This window comes from Arachis ipaensis, chromosome B3 (assembly GCF_059453495.1).
Source record: "Arachis ipaensis isolate K30076 ecotype BB chromosome B3, ASM5945349v1, whole genome shotgun sequence".
NCBI classification, from domain to species: domain Eukaryota; kingdom Viridiplantae; phylum Streptophyta; class Magnoliopsida; order Fabales; family Fabaceae; genus Arachis; species Arachis ipaensis.
Window position 1 is genome coordinate 86,884,822 of NC_142438.1, and position 18,739 is coordinate 86,903,560.

Consider the following 18,739-nt stretch of genomic DNA (forward strand, 5'->3'; position numbering starts at 1 on the left):
ATATTTACAACAAAAATACAAAACTATCCTTTTTCTCAACCAATGTCCCAAGGTTCCCACACTTAAATGATACACATACGCTAGCCTAAGCTAATCAAAGATCCAAATAAAGGACATTTTATTGTTTTTCGCTTTAAGACTTGTAATGTGCTAGATTAAGAACAAAGTGGATCAATCGTAGGCTCAAATTGGCTAACAAAGGAAGATAAAAGGTGAAGTTATTTGGGTAAGTGGGCTAAAAGAAACGATGGCCTCAATCATATAAATGCATGAATATACAAAATAATGGACATAGAGAATCAAACAAATCAAATATTACAATCATAGAAAGAGAATAATGCACACAAGAAGGGAAAATAAGTGGTTATAAGATGTAACCACGTCATTAGGCTCAAATCTCACAAGCTTGTGTTCTTAGCTCAAAACATGTTCCACAATATATATATCATTCAAGCAAGTTTAATGAAAAGTTTTCACTCAAATGAATTGGTGCCCTATAGATACAATTCTTGAAAAATTAATCTCATTATTTTGACTAAGCTTATTATGTATATATATGCAAAATTAAGAAAATGCAACAAAAATCCTAAAAACCTAGAATGGAATGCAATAACTAACTAACATTGGTGTTGAAAAAGGAATTGTTACCCATGGAGATCGGTCGGACGGCCTCCCCACACTTGAAGATTACACCGTCCTCGGTGCATGCAAAGAAGAGCAATGTGGGTGGGTTGCTACAATTGATAAGCTCCTTCAAAAGGTTGTGCGGATGACTTGTTCGTTGCCCCATCTCGAAGCTTTTCCTTTTCCTCCTTCTTGGTGGCCAACCTGAAAGGAAAGAAAAAGAAAGAAAATTAAGCCTACGACAAAGATATTAAAGGAAATAGAACATAGGCGGGGGCTAATGCCAAATAAGGGTAAGGTTCTCACTACATGGTAGCTAAGCATGTGAGGGAGAAAACAATATGAGCTAATGGCATATCAAATAATACTTGATGCAAGAGTAAAATCAAAGCACGAAGAGCATATTGAGCATTAAGGTCAAATAAGAATTGGCAGACAGACTGGCGTTTAACGCCAGAAAAGGGTGTCTGATGGGCGTTAAACGCCAGAAAGGGGCATCAGCCTGGCGTTTAATGCCAGAAAAGGTAGCAGAGTTGGTGTTAAACGCCAGAAATGGCATACAGAGGGTGTTTAAATGCCAGAATGGTGCAGAGACCAGAATTCCTTGACACCTCAGGATTTGTGAACCCCACAGGATCCCCACCTACCCCAACTCACTCTCTCTCCTCTTCACAACCTCTTCACCACTCACATCCATCCATCATAAAACCCCACCTACCTCACCATTCAAATTCAAAATATTTCCCTCCCAAACCCAACCCCTCATACACGAATTCCCCCTCTCTCTTACCCTATAAATACCCCTCCTTACCACCTTCAATTTCACACATCATACACACTTAAACCCCCTTGGCCAAAACCAACCTTCCCCTTCATCTCCTCTATTTCTTCTTCTTCTACTCCTTTCTTTCTTCTTTTACTCGAGGACGAGCAAACCTTTTAAGTTTGTTGTGGGAAAAAGCTCTGCTTTTTGTTTTTCCATAACCATTAATGGCACCTAAGACCGGAGAAATCTCTATAAAGAGGAAAGGGAAGGCAATGGCTTCCACCTCCGAGTCATGGGAGATGGAGAGATTCATCTCAAAAGTCCATCAAGACCACTTCTATGAAGTTGTGGCCAAGAAAAAGGTGATCTCCGAGGTCCCCTTCATGCTCAAAAAGAGTGAATATCTGGAGATCCGACGTGAGATTCGAAGAAGAGGTTGGGAAGCTCTCACCAACCCAATCCAACAAGTCGGAATCTTAATGATTTAAGAGTTCTATGCAAATGCATGGATCACTAAGAACCATGATCAAAGTATGAAATCGAACCCAAAGAATAGGCTCACAATGGTTCGGGGGAATTACTTGGATTTCAATCCGGAAAATGTGAGGTTGGCATTTAACTTGCCAATGATGCAAGGAGATCCTTACCCTTTCACTAGAAGGGTCAACTTTGATCAAAGGTTGGACCAAGTCCTTATGGACATTTGTGTGGAAGGAGCTCAATAGAATAGAGACTCCAAAGGCAAGCCGGTTCAACTAAGAAGGCTTGACCTCAAACCTGTGGCTAGGGGATGGTTGGAGTTCATCCAACGCTCTATCATTCCTACTAGCAATCGGTCTGAAGTTACAATAGACCGGGCTATCATGATTCATAGTATCATGAATGAAGAGGAAGTAGAAGTTCATGAGATCATACCTCTAGAACTCTACAAGGTGGTGGATAAGTCCTCCACTTTGGCAAGCTTAGCCTTTCCTCATCTCATCTGTAACCTATGCAATTCAGCTGAAATTGTCATAGAGGAAGACATCCTCATTGAAGGAGACAAGCCCATCACTAAGAAGAGGATGGAGTAAACAAGAGAGCCCACTCATGGACCTCAACAAGAGCATGAGGAAATTTCTCATCAAGAAATCCCTGAGATGCCTCAAGGGATGCACTTTCCTCCACACAACTATTGGGAGTAACTCAACACCTCCTTAGGAGATTTGAGTTCTAACATGGGGCAACTAAGGATGGAGTACCAAGAGCACTCCATTATCCTCAATGAAATCAGAGAGGACCAAAAAGTCATGAGAGAGGAGCAACAAAGGCAAGGAAGAGACATAGAGGAGCTCAAGCATTCAATAAGATCTTCAAAAGGAAAAACTAGCCGCCATCACTAAGGTGGACCCGTTCTTTAATTTCCTTGTTCTTATTTTTCTGTTTTTCACTTTCTATGCTTTATGTTTTGTCTATGTTTGTGTCTTTATTACATGATCATTAGTGTTTAGTGTCTATGTCTTAAAGCCATGAATGTCCTATGAATCCTTCACCTTTCTTAAATGAAAAATGTTTTCTAAAAAAGAAAAAGAAGTACATGAATTTCAAATTCTATCTTGAAAATAGTTTAATTATTTTAATGTGGTGGCAATACTTTTTGTTTTCTGAATGAATGCTTGAACAGTGCATATTTTTTAGTGAAGTTTATGAATGTTAAAATTGTTGGCTCTTGAAAGAATAATGAAAAATGAGAAATGTTATTGATAATCTGAAAAATCATAAAATTTATTCTTGAAGCAAGAAAAAGCAGTGAAAAACAAAAGCTTTCAAAAAAAATGGCAAAAAATAAAGAAAAAGAAAGAAAAAGAAAAAGAAAGCAGAAAAAGCCAATAACCCTTTAAACTAAAAGGCAAGGGTAAAAAGGATCCAAGACTTTGAGCATTAATGGATAGGAGGGCCCAAAGGAATAAAATCCTGGCCTAAGCGGCTAAACCAAGCTGTCCCTAACCATGTGCTTGTGGCGTGAAGGTGTCAAGTGAAAAGCTTGAGACTGAGCGGTTAAAGTCGTGGTCCAAAGTAAAAAGAGTGAGCTTAAGAGCTCTGGGCACCTCTAACCGGGGACTATAGCAAAGTTGAGTCACAATCTGAAAAGGTTCACCCAGTTATGTGTCTGTGGCATTTATGTATCCGATGGTAATACTGGAAAACAAAATGCTTAGGGTCACGGCCAAGACTCATAAAGTAGCTGTGTTCAAGAATAAAAATACTGAACTAGGAGAATCAATAACACTATCTAAATTCTGAGATCCTATGGATGCCAATCATTCTGAACTTCAAAGGATAAAGTGAGATGCCAAAACTGTTCAGAAGTAAAAAGTTACTAGCCCTGCTCATCTAATTAAAACTAATCTTCATTGATAATTTTGGAATTTATAGTATTTTCTCATCTTTTTATCCTATTTTATTTTTAGTTGCTTGGGGACAAGCAACAATTTAAGTTTGGTGTTGTGATGAGCGGATAATTTATACCCTTTTTGGCATTATTTTTACATAGTTTTTAGTATGTTTTAGTTACTTTTTATTAATTTTTATGCAGAAATCACATTTCTGGACTTTACTATGAGTTTGTATATTTTTCTGTAATTTCAGATATTTTCTGGCCAAAATTGAAGGACCTGAGCAAAAATCTGATTCAGAGGTTGAGAAAGGACTGTAGATGCTGTTGGATTCTGACCCTCCTGCACTCGAAGTGGATTTTCTGGATCTATAGAAGCCGAATTGGCACGTTCTAAATTGCGTTGAAGAATAGACATCCTAGGCTTTCTAGAAATATATAATAGTTCATACTTTGCCAGAGATTTGATGGCCCAAACTGGCGTCTAAACGCCGGCCAGAGACCCTTTTATGGAGTAAAACGTCGGAGCTGGAACCAGAACTGGAGTTAAACGCCCAAACTGGCACCCAAGCTGGCATTTAACTCAAAGAATGGCCTATGCACATGAAAGCTTCAATGCTCAGCCCAAGCACACACCAAGTGGGCCTCGGAAGTGGATTTCTGCACTATCTGCACTTAGTTACTCATTTTCTGTAAACCTAAGTTACTAGTTTAGTATAAATAGCACTTTTTACTATTGTATTTATATCTTTACATCTTTGGATGAACTTTATCATCTTAGGACTTGGAGGCTGGCCATTCGGCCATGCTTAGACTATTTTCTCTTATGTATTTTCTACGGTGGAGTTTCTACACCTCATAGATTAAGGTGTGGAGCTCTGCTGTTCTTCATGAATTAATGCAAGTACTATTGTTTCTTTTTCAATTCATCCCTACTTCTTCTCTAATATATACTCTTGTACTTAATTTAGTTAAGTCAGAATGAAGGGGTGACCCGTGACAATCACCCACTATCTTCATTACTCGCTTAGCCAAGATCTGCGTGCCTGACAACCACAAGCGGTCTATCTACATGATGTTCAACGTAGTCATTGGACGACAGCCAGAGTATATTCTCTTGGGTATCTAATACATAGACCGAGTCTGTGAGATTAGTATCTTCGTGGTATTGGCTAGAACCAATTGGCAGCATTCCTGAGATCCGGAAAGTCTAAACCTTATCTGTGGTATTCCGAGTAGGATCTGGGAAGGGATGACTGTGACAAGCTTCAAACTTACGAATGTTGGGCACAGTGAGGGTGTGCAAAAGGATAAGGATCCTATTCCGATGCTAGTGAGAACCGACAGATAATTAGCCGTGCGGTAGCTGTACACGGTATTTTTCATCCGAGACGAGAAATCCGACAGTTGATTAGCCATGCAGAGATCATACCTGGTATTTTTCATCCGAGAGGATCATACAGCTTGCCATGGAAGGGAGCACGCATGGTTGGAAGAAGACAATAGAAAAGCAGAGGTTCAGAAGCAACAAAGCATCTCCAAACGCTTATCTGAAATTCTCACCAATGAATCACATAAGTATCTCTATTTTACTTTATGTTTTATTTATCTTTTAATTATCAAAACCTAATAACCATTTGAATCTGCCTGACTAAGATTTACAAGATGACCATAGCTTGCTTCAAGCCGAAAATCTCCGTGGGATCAACCCTTACTGACGTAAGGTATTACTTGGACGACCCAGTGCACTTGCTGGTTAGTTGTGCGGAGTTGTGAAAAGTGTGAACCACAATTTCGTTCACCATTGGGCACAGTGACAGTGTGCAAAAGGATAGAGAGATCCTATTCTAACACAAGTGAGAACCGACAGATGATTAGCCATGCGGTAGCTGTGCCTGGTAGTTTTCATCCGAGACGAGAGATCCGACAGTTGATTACCGTACCGAAACCGTACCTGGACTATTTTCACTGAGAGGACGGATGGTAGCCATTGACAACGGTGATCCACCAACATAAAGCTTGCCATGGAAGGGAGCATGCATGATTGGATGAAGACAATAGGAAAGCAGAGGTTCAAAAGCAACAAAGCATCTCCAAACGCTTATCTGAAATTCCCACCAATGAATTACATAAGTATCTTTATTTTAATTTACGTTTTATTTATCTTTCAATTATCAAAACTCATAACCAATTGAATCCGCCTGACTAAGATTTACAGGATGACCGTAGCTTGCTTCAAGCCGGCAATCTCTGTGGGATCAACCCTTACTCGCGTAAGGTTTTATTACTTGGACGACCCAGTGCACTTGCTGGTTAGTTGTACCGGAGTTGTGAAAAGTGTGATCATAATTCCGTGCACCAAGTTTTTGGCACCGTTGCCGGGGATTATTCGAGTTTGGACAACTGACAGTTCATCTTGTTGCTTAGATTAGGTAACCTTCTTTCTTGTTTCAACCTTTATTTTCTTTTCAAAAAGTTTTTAAAAATATTTAAAAACAAAAAGGGTTTTCGAAAAAAATTGTTCTTCAGAATTTTTAAGAATGAATTCCACCTTAGAGCTCCATGATGATATGTTGAAGCTTGGCTGGCTATTAAGCCATGTCTAATCTTTTGGACTGAAGCTTCTACTTATCATTGCAGCTATTGGAGGAGCCTTTGGATTCTCATATATAATTCTGTGCTAAAGCTTGGCTGGCCATTTGGCCATGTCTAATTCTTTTGGACCGAAGCTTTAGACTAACATTGCATGAATCCTGGAATTCTTATTAAAAATTTTGAATTTCTTTATTTTCTTTTTCCAAAATAATTTCGAAAAAAAATTACAAAAAAATTTAATAAAATCATAAAAACAAAAAAAGTTTTGTGTTTCTTGTTTGAGTCTTGTGTCAAATTTTAAGTTTGGTGTCAATTGCATTTTTTTTAATTTTCTTAAAATTTTCGAAAATTCATGCATTATGTTCTTTATGATCTTCAAGTTGTTCTTCATGATTTTCTTTGTTTGATCTTTACATTTTCTTGTTTTGTGTCTTTTCTTGTTTTTCATATGCATTTTCAAATTGTTAGTGTCCCTAGTACAAAAGTTCTTAAGTTTGGTGTCTTGCATGTCTTTCTTTTCTTAAAAATTTTCAAAAATATGTTCTTGATGTTCATCATGATCTTCAAAGTATTCTTGGTGTTCATCTTGACATTCAAAGTGTTCTTGCATGCATTATTTGTTTTGATCTTAAATTTTTATGTTTTGTTTCATTTTGTTGTTTTTCTCTCTCCTCATTAAAAATTCAAAAGTAAAAAAAAATATCTTTTCCTTATTCTTCTCATAATTTTCAAAATTTTGAGTTGATTTGGTCAAAAACTTTTAAAATTTAGTTGTTTCTTGTTAGTCAAGTCAAAATTTCAATTTGAAAACTTTATCTTTTCAAATCTTTTTCAAAATCAATTCTTTTTTATTTTTTTCTTATGATTTTCGAATTTCATTCTTAAAATTTTTCAAAATCTTTTTCATTTTTCTTTTAATGTTTTCGAAAATTTTAAAACTAATTTTTCAAAATCTTTTTCTTAATTTTATTTCATATTTTCGAAAATCCTTGCTAACAATTAATGTTTTGATTCAAAAAATTCAAGTTTGTTACTTTCTTGTTAAGAAAGGTTCAATCTTTAAATTCTAGAATCATATCTTTTAGTTTCTTATTAGTCAAGTCATCAACTTTAATTTTAAAAATCAAATCTTTTTAAAATTTTAATTTCAAAATCTTTTTCTAACTTCTTATCTTTTCAAAATTTATTTTCAAATCTCTTTCAACTAACTACTTGACTTGTTTGTTTTAATTTTAAAAATTTACTATTTCTTATCTTTTTCAAAACCACCTAACTACTTTTTCACTTCTCATTTTCAAAAACAACTAACCACTTTTTCAAAATTCTTTTTAATTAACTAATTGTTTTAAATTCTAATTTTATTTTATTTCTTTTAATATTTTTGAACACTAACTAAATAATTAAAATAAAAAAAATATTTTTCTTTTATTTTACTTAAAAAAATTCGAATACTATCTCTCATCTCTTTCTATTTATTTTATTTATTTACTAACACTTCTCATCTAATAATTCGAACCCTCTCCCTCTCTCTGTGTTCGAATTCTTCTTATTCTCTCTCTACCTCATTCTTCTATTCTTCTTTTCCTCTGACACAAAAAAGAATCTATATACTGTGACATAGAGGATTCCCATTCTCTCTTTGTTCTCTTCTTTTTCATATGAGCAGGAACAGAGATACAGACATTCTTGTTGAAGCTGATCCTGAACCTAAAAGGGCTCTGAAGAGGAAGCTAAGAGAAGCTAAAGCACAACACTCCGGAGAGGACCTTACAGCAAATTTCGAAAAAGAGGCAGACATGGCAGCCGAACCTGAGAACAATGGTGGAGATGCAAGGAAGATGCTTGGTGACTTTATTGCACCAACTTCCCACTTCTATGGAAGAAGCATCTCAATTCCTGCAATTGGAGCAAATAACTTTGACCTTAAGCCTCAATTAGTTTCTCTAATGCAGCAGAATTGCAAGTTTCATGGACTTCCATTGGAAGATCCTCATTAGTTCTTAGCTGAATTCTTGCAAATCTGTGACATTGTTAAGACCAATGTGGTTGATCCCGAGGTCTACATACTTATACTTTTCCCCTTTGCTATAAGAGACAGAGCTAGGATATGGTTAGACTCACAACCTAGAGAAAGCCTAAACTCTTGGGAAAAGTTAGTCAATGCTTTCTTGGCTAAATTCTTTCCACCTCAAAAGATGAGCAAGCTTAGAGTGGAAGTCCAAATCTTCAGACAGAAGGAAGGTGAATCCCTCTATGAAGCTTGGGAAAGATACAAGCAATTGATCAGAAGGTGTCCTTCTGACATGCTTTCAGAATGGAGCATCTTAGGTATATTCTATGATGGTCTGTCTGAATTGTCCAAGATGTCATTGGACCACTCTGCTGGTGGATCTCTTCATCTGAAGAAAACATCTGCATAAGCCCAAGAACTGATTGAAATGGTTGCAAATAACCAATTCATGTATACTTCTGAAAGAAATCCTGTGAATAATGGGATGACTCAGAAGAAAGGAGTTCTTGAGATTGATACTTTAAATGCCATATTAGCACAGAATAAAATATTGACTCAGCAAGTCAATATAATTTCTCAGAATCTAACTGGAATGCAAGTTGCATCCGGCAGTACTAAAGAAGCCTCCTCTGAAGGAGAAGCTTATGACCCTGAGAATCCTGCAAAGGAAGAGGTGAATTACATGGGAGAATCCTTTGGAAACACCTATAATCCTTCATGGAGAAATCATCCAAATTTCTCATGAAAGGATGATAAATCCCAATTTTGTGGTTTATCTTGTGCTTAATTTTGGGGGTTTTATCACCTTTTCCCACATTTATTCAATTAAATAGCATAGTTTTGCAATTCTCCCTTGATTTGTGCTTAAATGTAAAAACATCCTTTTTAGGCCTTAAAATAGCTAAATTAAATTCACTTTAATTCCATTCGATGCCTAGATATGTTTGTTAAGTGATTTCAGGTTTAGAAGGCAAAGATTGGATTGAAGGAATGAAGGAAAATCATGCAAATTGGGAGAACTCATGAAGAAATGAAGGAACCGCAAAGCTGTCAAGCCTGACCTCTTCGCACTCAATTGACCATAACTTGAGATACAAAAGTCCAAATGAGACGGTTTCAGTTGTGTTAGAAAGCTAACATCCGGAGCTTCGAAATGATATAAATTTGCCATAGTTTCCTAATGTATAGGGGCACGTACGCACACATGATGCGCATGCGCCGATGGATCAACATGGGTCCATTTTGGGCAACTCGTTGGGGGCAATTTGTAGCTCATTTTGGGCCCAATCCAACTCATTTCTAATGCTATTGAACCCAAAGATTGAAGGGGGAATGAACCAAGAAGTCATAGTTTAGTTTTCACCATGTTGTAGGTAGAATTCTAGAGAGAGAAGCTCTCCCTTCTCTCTAGAATTTAGGTTAGTTTAGGTCTAATTTTCGTAAATCCAATTTTCAATTCTTGTTTTGATTTAGCTTCCCCTCTTAATTTCTTGTTATTACATCTTTGATCTTCTAGTTTTACATGTTAATTCCTTATTTTGCTCTCTTATGTTGCTGAACAATTGTTGGATCTTGATTTCTTTTAATGCAATTTTATGTTCCCATGTCTCTTTTATGTTGATCTTGATTGTTATTATTGATTTCTTGCTTATGTTAGTTGTGGGTTTCTTTAATTCTTGCATTTTATAATGTTTATTTTTTTTGCACACTAGGTGTTTGATAAAATGTTTCCTCTAGTTTTTGAGTAGTTTTCTTTACTCTTGGCCTAGGCTAAGGGAATTAAGTGACCTTGAGTCATTGGGTCTCATTAAATTGGTGATTTGAGAACCCTTAGTGGTCAATTTGATATCCATTGACACTAACCCACTACTAATCTAATTAGTAGATAGGTTGGGACTTATGGGTTGATGTTGATTAAGCCATTTGATATACTTCAAGTATAGAAGTAAACTTAATGAGCTTGGTTCCTCATAATTGTCAATATATGGTTTGTAGACAAGCATGGTGATCTCAATTACCTATGTCTAGCCAAGAGTTCTTTTGCTTTATCTCAATTACCTATGTCTAGCCAAGAGTTCTTTTGATCTCATAGTGACAGTGTGCAAAAGGATAGAGAGATCCTATTCCGACACAAGTGAGAATCGACAGATGATTAGCCGTGCGGTAGCTGTGCTTGGTATTTTTCATCCAAGACAAGAGATCCGACAATTGATTAGCCATACAAAAACCGTATCTGGACCATTTTCACTGAGAGGACGGATGGTAGCCATTGACAACGGTGATCCACCAACATAAAGCTTGCCATGGAAGGGAGCACGCATGATTGGATGAAGACAATAGGAAAGCAGAGGTTCAAAAGCAATAAAGCATCTCCAAATGCTTATCTGAAATTTCCACCAATGAATTATATAAGTATCTTTATTTTAATTTACGTTTTATTTATCTTTCAATTATCAAAACTCATAACCAATTGAATCCACCTGACTAAGATTTACAGGATGACCATAGCTTGCTTCAAGCCGGCAGTCTCCATGGGATCGACCCTTACTCGTATAAGGTTTTATTACTTGGATGACCTAGTGCACTTGCTGGTTAGTTGTACCGGAGTTGTAAAAAGTGTGATCACAATTCTGTGCACCAATGTACCAATTCAAAGCAAGGCGTAATCCTAAGGGAAAGGGTAGAAAAACCCACTCAAAGGAGGTTGGACTAAGAAAAACCTAATTCGAGAAGGGATTGCAAAAAGTAAACCTCCAAAAATTAAGCAAAATGCATTCTTCACGTATTAAAGACTCAAAGGCTACCCAAAAGGCAGCCCAGGAGTTTAAAGTGTTTCGTTGTCTAAGAAAATAAAAAAGTTGCTAGCAAGCAAGCAAATGTCAGAGAGAGTCAAACTACAAGAAACATAAGCAAAGTTCAAAGTCCACAAGTCGGACTGTAACATTACACAATCATAAAAAAGTCATAGGGGATCCAAATTTGCCCCAGTAGTAGCATCCTTGGCAGGGGGAGGAGGAGGAATAGTCGAGATTGGGGTAGCATTAACAACTCCATCCGGCCCGTTCAGAATCTGCACCTCGGGCTCGGGCTCTGGAGGGTCGACCTCTGAAGGAATGGAAGAAGCTGAAGCTACCGAAGCATTGGCTGGTGGCACAAGAGGAGGTCCCTCATCATCATCATTAGGGGCAGGCACAATCTTGCCATCTTCTACCACATTATCCATACTGAACAAGGAGAGATCGGCCCCGGGCTCAATAACTCGGACCTGAGCCTTCAGGATCTCAAATATATTAGTCATACTATTCACCATATGCCCCTGAAGCTCGACATAATCATCTTGGGCAGATTGAAGCCTCTCCTTAGTTTCTAGTAACTCACCGTAAGTCCGGGTATAGCTCTCCTTATACTTTTTTGCAGCCTCCTCAGCCAAGTTAGCAGCTGCCTCTGCCCTAGTAGCACGCTCCTTCTCCTTCTCCACATCAATTTCCAACTTGGCAACTTAGCGTCGAGCTCATCCTTCAGACCTTTCACCCTATCAAAGTCAGCTCGGGCATCCTCTAGAAAGGCCTTGGTAGCACGGACAGGAGACTCCCTAACAATCCGAGATAAGGCCGCACCAACATTGGGCATCCAAATATTATTACTCGTTATGTAGTCAACGTGATGAAGGATCGAGACGTTGTCAAGAGGGACTTTACCATGTGGAGCAATCAATTCTGTGGCAAAGGCCACACCATCAAATTCTTTGTCATTAAGATTATACGTCCCAACAGTTTTTTGGCGCTTAGGAGGCGGGCTAGCAGCATTAGGAGAAGAAGCAGGGCCAGAAGTTGCCTGAGATGGAACTACCTGAACTCTAGGGGTCAGGATGATTTTTCTCAGGCCCTGAGAGTCAGAAGTCGGCTTCTTTGGGGACACCTGAGAAGACCCTTCCCCCGAGGTCTTCGCAGACAAGTTTTAGGTAGTTGTCGCCTTTTTGGCCCTCCGAAAGGCCTTCATGGAGTCTGAAGATTTCACCATCTCTGAAAAGAAAACCAGGAAAGCAACTTATAGTAACAAGGAAGGATAAATTTACAAACAATAGAAGAAAACTACTTCCAAAAGAAGTCGGATGAGGAGGTTCCCCTCAGTGTCTAGATGAGGAGGTTCCCCTCAGTGCTCCTCTAGAATACCTACAAAGGCTTGTTCTACCTCATCCAAACTTTCCCAAGAATACTTGGGAGCTACTATATCTTTTTGCCAACACAAAGGAAAGGTCGGCTCGTTATTCTCATCCTAAGCCTCACACAGTAGTCGGGATTAGCCACGGTCACACACATCAGAACTATTGAATCCAGCCAATCGCCCATACCAGCAGGAACCTTGGTAGACATCTCGACAATATTCCTACGGGTAGACATATAGCAACTACAACTACAGTAAGACAAAAGAAGAAGAAGTCACTACCAAACAACTCGGACAGTAAGAAAATGACAAAGAAACAATCAATAAGTGTCAAATATGGCAACAAAAGGGAACCCAAGGACTCACAGAGAACAGAGGATCAACACCAAAAGTCAAGGGGCACCATTTGGAGGCAACAACAGAATAGAACCCAGTAAAGGAAAATGACGTAAAAATCAGAGCCCTAACCAGCCCTAACCCTCTCAAGCAAAAGAAAATACAAGGAGTTCAACCTAAGTACCAGCATTGCTTCATACAAACAGCGAAGACAAAAAGACCATAATTATCAAAAACAAGACCACACCAGAATCACCAAGAAAGTTTCAACCTTTTTTCTAATAAAAGTTCAACAAAGACCGAAACTTTGTGCGAGGGGAAAGCATGCAAGAGTAGAAGCAATAAAAATAATAAACAAACAAAGCAGGTAGAAAGGGCATAAGCACCAACTTGCAAAGGAATACGAGAAGCGATGACAGAGGTGTAACGAAAAGCGCAAACGGTCCAACGAAAGCTTTGAAACTTCAAAAAAGAAAAGCTTGGGCAAAACTTAGCAAAAAGGTGATATTTTTAATAGAAAAATGAAAATTGAAGGAACAAAACGAAAGAAAGAGGATTTTTTCAAAAAGCAAAGGACGAACAAAAGGAAGCCTTTATTCACTGAGCAAATGAAACGGATGAAAGCAAGAAAACTAAAAACCAAGGTTCAAGGCTTTTTTCAATTTCAAAATAAAGCGAGGGAACGGAATGGCAAAACAAAATAAAAGCCTAATCAATGGGCATTAAAAGCGCATGTGTATTCCCAAGGAGATTAAAACGCATCGCATTAAAACAAAAGCAAGCGCCAAGAATCACACGAGGAGGAGCAACTCGAAATCAAATCAATGCTCGAACACGACTTCCCTAAGGGATCGAAGCTGGAAAGGACGACCTCAAGGGAAGATCGAAGCTCGAGCAGGGTCACTGTTCATACCATGGGTTGAGCTAGGCAAGCCGAGTTGAATGAAGACAGAAACGACCGACCTTTTATAAAGGTAGGTCGACATCGACCTCTTCCCAAAAGAGCTCAGCCAAATTGCTATAAGGGCCCAAGTAGGCCCAAAAGTAGAAGATCACAGCCCACCGAAAGGCGGTTGGCCAAAGATAAGGGGACTCACCCACAAAAGATAAGATAAGATAACTAACTTATCTCAAGGGAGGTCACCTCACACTACTATAAATACACTGGAGCACCCAGGTATAACTCATACTCTGATTCTACACAAAAAACCTGCTTAAAGCCCGTGCTAACTTAAGTATCGGAGTCTCTTGCAGGTACCACCACCCTCCGATGATCAAGGATCAGCAGCATCTCAAGATTCAGCAAGTCGGACACGACCGCTCCGGCCACAACCGCAGATCTCCTCCGAGATCAACCTACAGTTCAGGTAACCCACAGAACAGCTAGGATTGAGAATCAAAACTTCCTTTTCAAGTTATTGACCACGAACATGGTGATTATCCATAGTTAATCCCATTTAGTCATCTACAACATCGGGAGAAAGTCAAATAGGCATAGTCAGTCTTATAACAAGAACAACTAACAACTCTAAATCACCAATCAATATCAAACATCAAAGACTCTTGTATCACTAACCACGACATGACAATTATAAGAGTAAACCCAATTCGTAATCCTCTAATGATGAGATAAGTCAACCGGGCTTAATCAATCCCAATCCATAGGTCTTACTCGTTAATGGAAATGAAATCAATTAAAATCTCCTAATTATCACTCAATTTGGACATTAGTGACATCATAGTCACCTTCATTGCTCAAATCTAAGCCAAGAATGTGAAAATCTATCCTAAAACTAAGAGAAACATTTCTACAAATACTTGGAAGGCATAAAATGAAAGTATGGTAAAATTGCAATAACAATAAAATCTAAAGCTACCAAATGCAAGATAACAATAATAACAACTCAATTAAACATCAATAAACATAAAAACATCAAATTGCATTCATAGAAATCAAAAGTAGCAAGAGTTCATGAGATCAAATGGAAGGGAAATAACAAGTAAAACTAAGAGAACAAAGATGTAATAACAAGAAAATGCAAGGAAATTAAATCAAAACAAGCATCAAAACCTAAATCTACCCTAATTCTAGAGAGAAGAGAGAGCTTCTTTCTCTAGAAAATAACCTAAAACATGATCCTAAACTACTCTTAATTGCTCTCCCCTTGTTCCTTCATGAATTTTGCTTCAAATACTTCAGAAATGAGTTGGATTTGGGCTTGAGAAGGTCCAAAAATCGCTAGCCACATTTTCCTTAAGTGAATCATATGCTTCATGCCATACTATACGCATGAGGCATGCGTACGCACAACATGGAGAAATCCCAAAGCATGCGTACGCACAAGACATGTATACGCATGACCTTGAATTACTCCAAATCCTCATTTCTTAATGAATTCTCCACTTTGCATGCTTTTTTTTCACTTCTTCGATCCAATATTTGCCTTTTAAGCCTGAAATCACTTAACAAATACATCAAGGCATTGAATGGAATTAAAGTAAATTAAATTTAGCAATTTTATGGCCTAGAAAGCATGTTTTTAATCGTTAAGTACAATTAGGAGAAATTCACAAAACCATGATATTTTAGTGAATAAATGTAGGAAAAGTTGATAAAACTCACTTATTTTAATAGAAGATAAACCATAAAATTGTAGTTTATCACTCCCCTCTTGAGATTGCCATGAAGAAACTCTCTCAAACCACATCCACTTTTGTTCAACGAATCTCAAGCTTCATGCAAGAAACTGGAGCCAATTTCAAGAACCAAGAGTCCTCTATCAGAAGCTTGGAAGTGCAAATGGGCCAACTTGCCAAGCAATTAGCTGAAAATCCTATGAACAACTTCCCAAGTGACACCGTTCCAAATCCAAGAGAAGAGTACAAAGCCATAAATCTGAGAAGTGATAAAGTGGTGGGTAAGGAAGCCGCAAGCATGGAAGAGCAAATTGAAGAAGCCCCTATAGAAGACAACAAGCAAGAAGATGAAGCCTCTGTAACCTCATCCCAAGTTCCAACAGAAAAGGGAAAAATAAAGGCATATGCAACTAAAATCCCATTCCCCCAAAGACTACAAAAGGAGACTAAGGACAAATAATTTTCTAAGTTCTTGGAAGTGTTTAGGAAGCTATAAATCAACTTTTCTTTCACCAAAGTTCTGGAACAAATGCTGTCTATATGCCAAGTTTACGAAGGAGCTAATGTCCAAGAAGAGAACTTAGAAGAAAGATGAGACAGTGATCATCACTAAAGAATGCAGTGCTATCATCCAAAAGAAGTTAGCACAAAAATTAAAAGATCCTGAAAGATTTGAAATCCCTTGCACTTGGGAGCAAGCATTATCTTAATGCCTTTATCATTGATGAATAAGATGCAAATTGAGGAGGTGAAGTCCACAAGGATCTCTCTACAATTGCCCGATAGATCACTCAAGTTTTTACATGGAGTAGTGGAGAACTTGTTGGTCAAGGTGGGGAAGTTCATGTTCCCTGCAGATTTTGTAATTCTTGATATGGAGGAGGATGTCAATACTTCTATAACTTTGGAGAGACCATTCCTTGCTATTGAAAGAGTACTTATTGATGTTCAAAAATGAGAACTAACCTTGAGGGTGCATGATGAGCAGATAATTTTCAATGTATTCAAAGCCATACAACACCCAAGTGATACTGAAGATTATATGAAGGTGGACATCATTGATCCACTCGTGCAAGAAGTTCTTGAAGAAGAACCCCTTTACAGTGCTTTAGAAAGCTCTCAACTCCTATGCATGGAAGAAGGAGAAGAAATGACAACAGGGAAGGAGGCCATGCAAATTCCATTACCTGATAAGGAGAAAGAGGATAAGCAACCCAAGCTAGAATTGAAGCCTCTCCCTACAACTCTCAAGTATGCATTTCTTGGCCCTAAAGACACCTATCTTGTAATCGTTACTGCATCTTTGAGCACGTTGGAGGAAGAGGAATTGATTAAGGTGTTGAAAGCTCACAAAACAGCCCTTGGATGGACAATTAGTGATTTGAAGGGAATTAGCCCAACTATGTGTATGCACAAGATCTTGCTTGAAGAGGGATCTAAACTTGTGGTACAAGCACAAAGAAGGCTCAATCCCGCGATGAAAAAGGTTGTCCAATAGGAGGTAATGAAGCTTTGGGATGCAGGGATTATCTACCCTATTTTTGATAGCCCTTGGATGAGTCCGGTACAAGTTGTACCCAAGAAAGGAGAGGTCACAGTGGTTGCTAACGATAAGAATGAGCTTATTTAAACAAGAACCGTCATTAGATGGAAGATGTGCATTGATTGTAGGAAGCTCAATAATGCCATAAGAAAGGATCACTTTCACTTGCCATTCATTGACCAAATGCTTAAGAGATTGGCTGGGCATGCTTTTTATTGCTTTTTGGATGGATACTCCAGATATAATCAAATTACTGTTGATCCAGTGGATCAAGAAAAGACTGCATTCACTTGCCCCTTTGGTGTTTTTGCCTAGAATACAAAGAATATAGCATATCAAGCTCCAGATTTGACCTGTGAAGCCAAAATCGGCCGGAGTATAATTACTTATATATATATACAATACCAAAATATCCCAAACAGAAAGCTAATAATTCTATTTCTCTAAGTCACCTCTAGGAGGGACAAAATCCAAAATACACAAGCGAAGAGTCTATATACATATAAACAAGGCATAAAACAAAATACAGTAATCCCCAAATATCCATCTGCGCTTGTAGAGGAAACTCCAGACACTCAGCGAGGTGCCACTCGACCTGCATCTGAAAATGACAACATATATATGGAATAAGAACCAAAGATTTTCAGCATGGTAATGGTGCCCACACAAATAGTATATAAGGTCCTGAAAAATCCAGAGGCAATCTTAGAACTCTGACACTTAGAATTAAACTTAAGGAATAAACTAAACCAAAACTTAGGTAAAATTCTAAGGTTCTCAGGTTCTAAATCTAATCCTAACTCAACATTTCACTTGTACCTCCTCCAACCCTCCAAAAGACCGGTAGAACTACCCTCGTCACACCTCCACCATACAAGGGGTCTCTTAGTTGCACCAACATACAATTTAAGCAAGGAAAGCACAAATAAGATACAAATACAGCAAATAGATCATATAGCAGTTAATTATAGTTAAGTAATTAGGCAAACCAATACAAATGCATACTCAAACAAATCATACAAATGCACATGATGCGTGCCTGTCCTACTGGCCGTGAGCTCACGTGTCGGTTATACTGTCAGAACCCGACACATTCTGGTACCTAACTCATATGCCATCTCTCTTTTGCGCATCTCCAGGAGGCATAACATCAGGAGATTAGTGCCCTACCACCTTCTCCTGGAGGAATACACCAGGGGAAAAATAAATCGGGAGATTAATGCCCTACCACCTTATACCGATCGAGGAATTAGTGCTTTACCACCTTGCAGATAGAGAAAGAGAATGTGAGAGAAAACATCGGCGGATTAGTGCCCTACCACCTTCTTCACATCCCACACAACATAATCACAACGAATGCGGGGGAATAAATCGAGAGATTAGCATCGTATCGCCTTTCCCATATCTAACACATGACAATCACAGAGAATGCAGGGGAAAAAGATCGAGGGATTAGTGCCCTACCACTTCTCCCACATCCAACTTATCAATATCATCATTTTCATTAGTTATGTCTCATTCAATACTCATACATTCATATAGTTTCGCACTTCCTCAAATATTTCACATGAAATCATTTCATCATTCATATCATATATCACCTTATTCACCCTTCTCAATTTAATTCCTCCACTTCACAACCCTCCTATATGGGTTTACTCTATTTCCTAAGCTTAAAGACTAGGTATC

The 18,739-nt window shown here is 38.2% G+C and overlaps 1 non-coding gene across 1 annotated transcript; it reads right to left on the reverse strand.

The window, feature by feature from the left end:
* Nucleotides 1-8,560: 8,560 nt before the first annotated feature.
* Nucleotides 8,561-8,668, reverse strand: LOC148571463 (small nucleolar RNA R71). Its single transcript, XR_015908279.1, has one exon. It is a non-coding gene; the product is annotated as a small nucleolar RNA R71 (small nucleolar RNA).
* Between the last annotated feature and the right edge of the window lie 10,071 nt (nucleotides 8,669-18,739).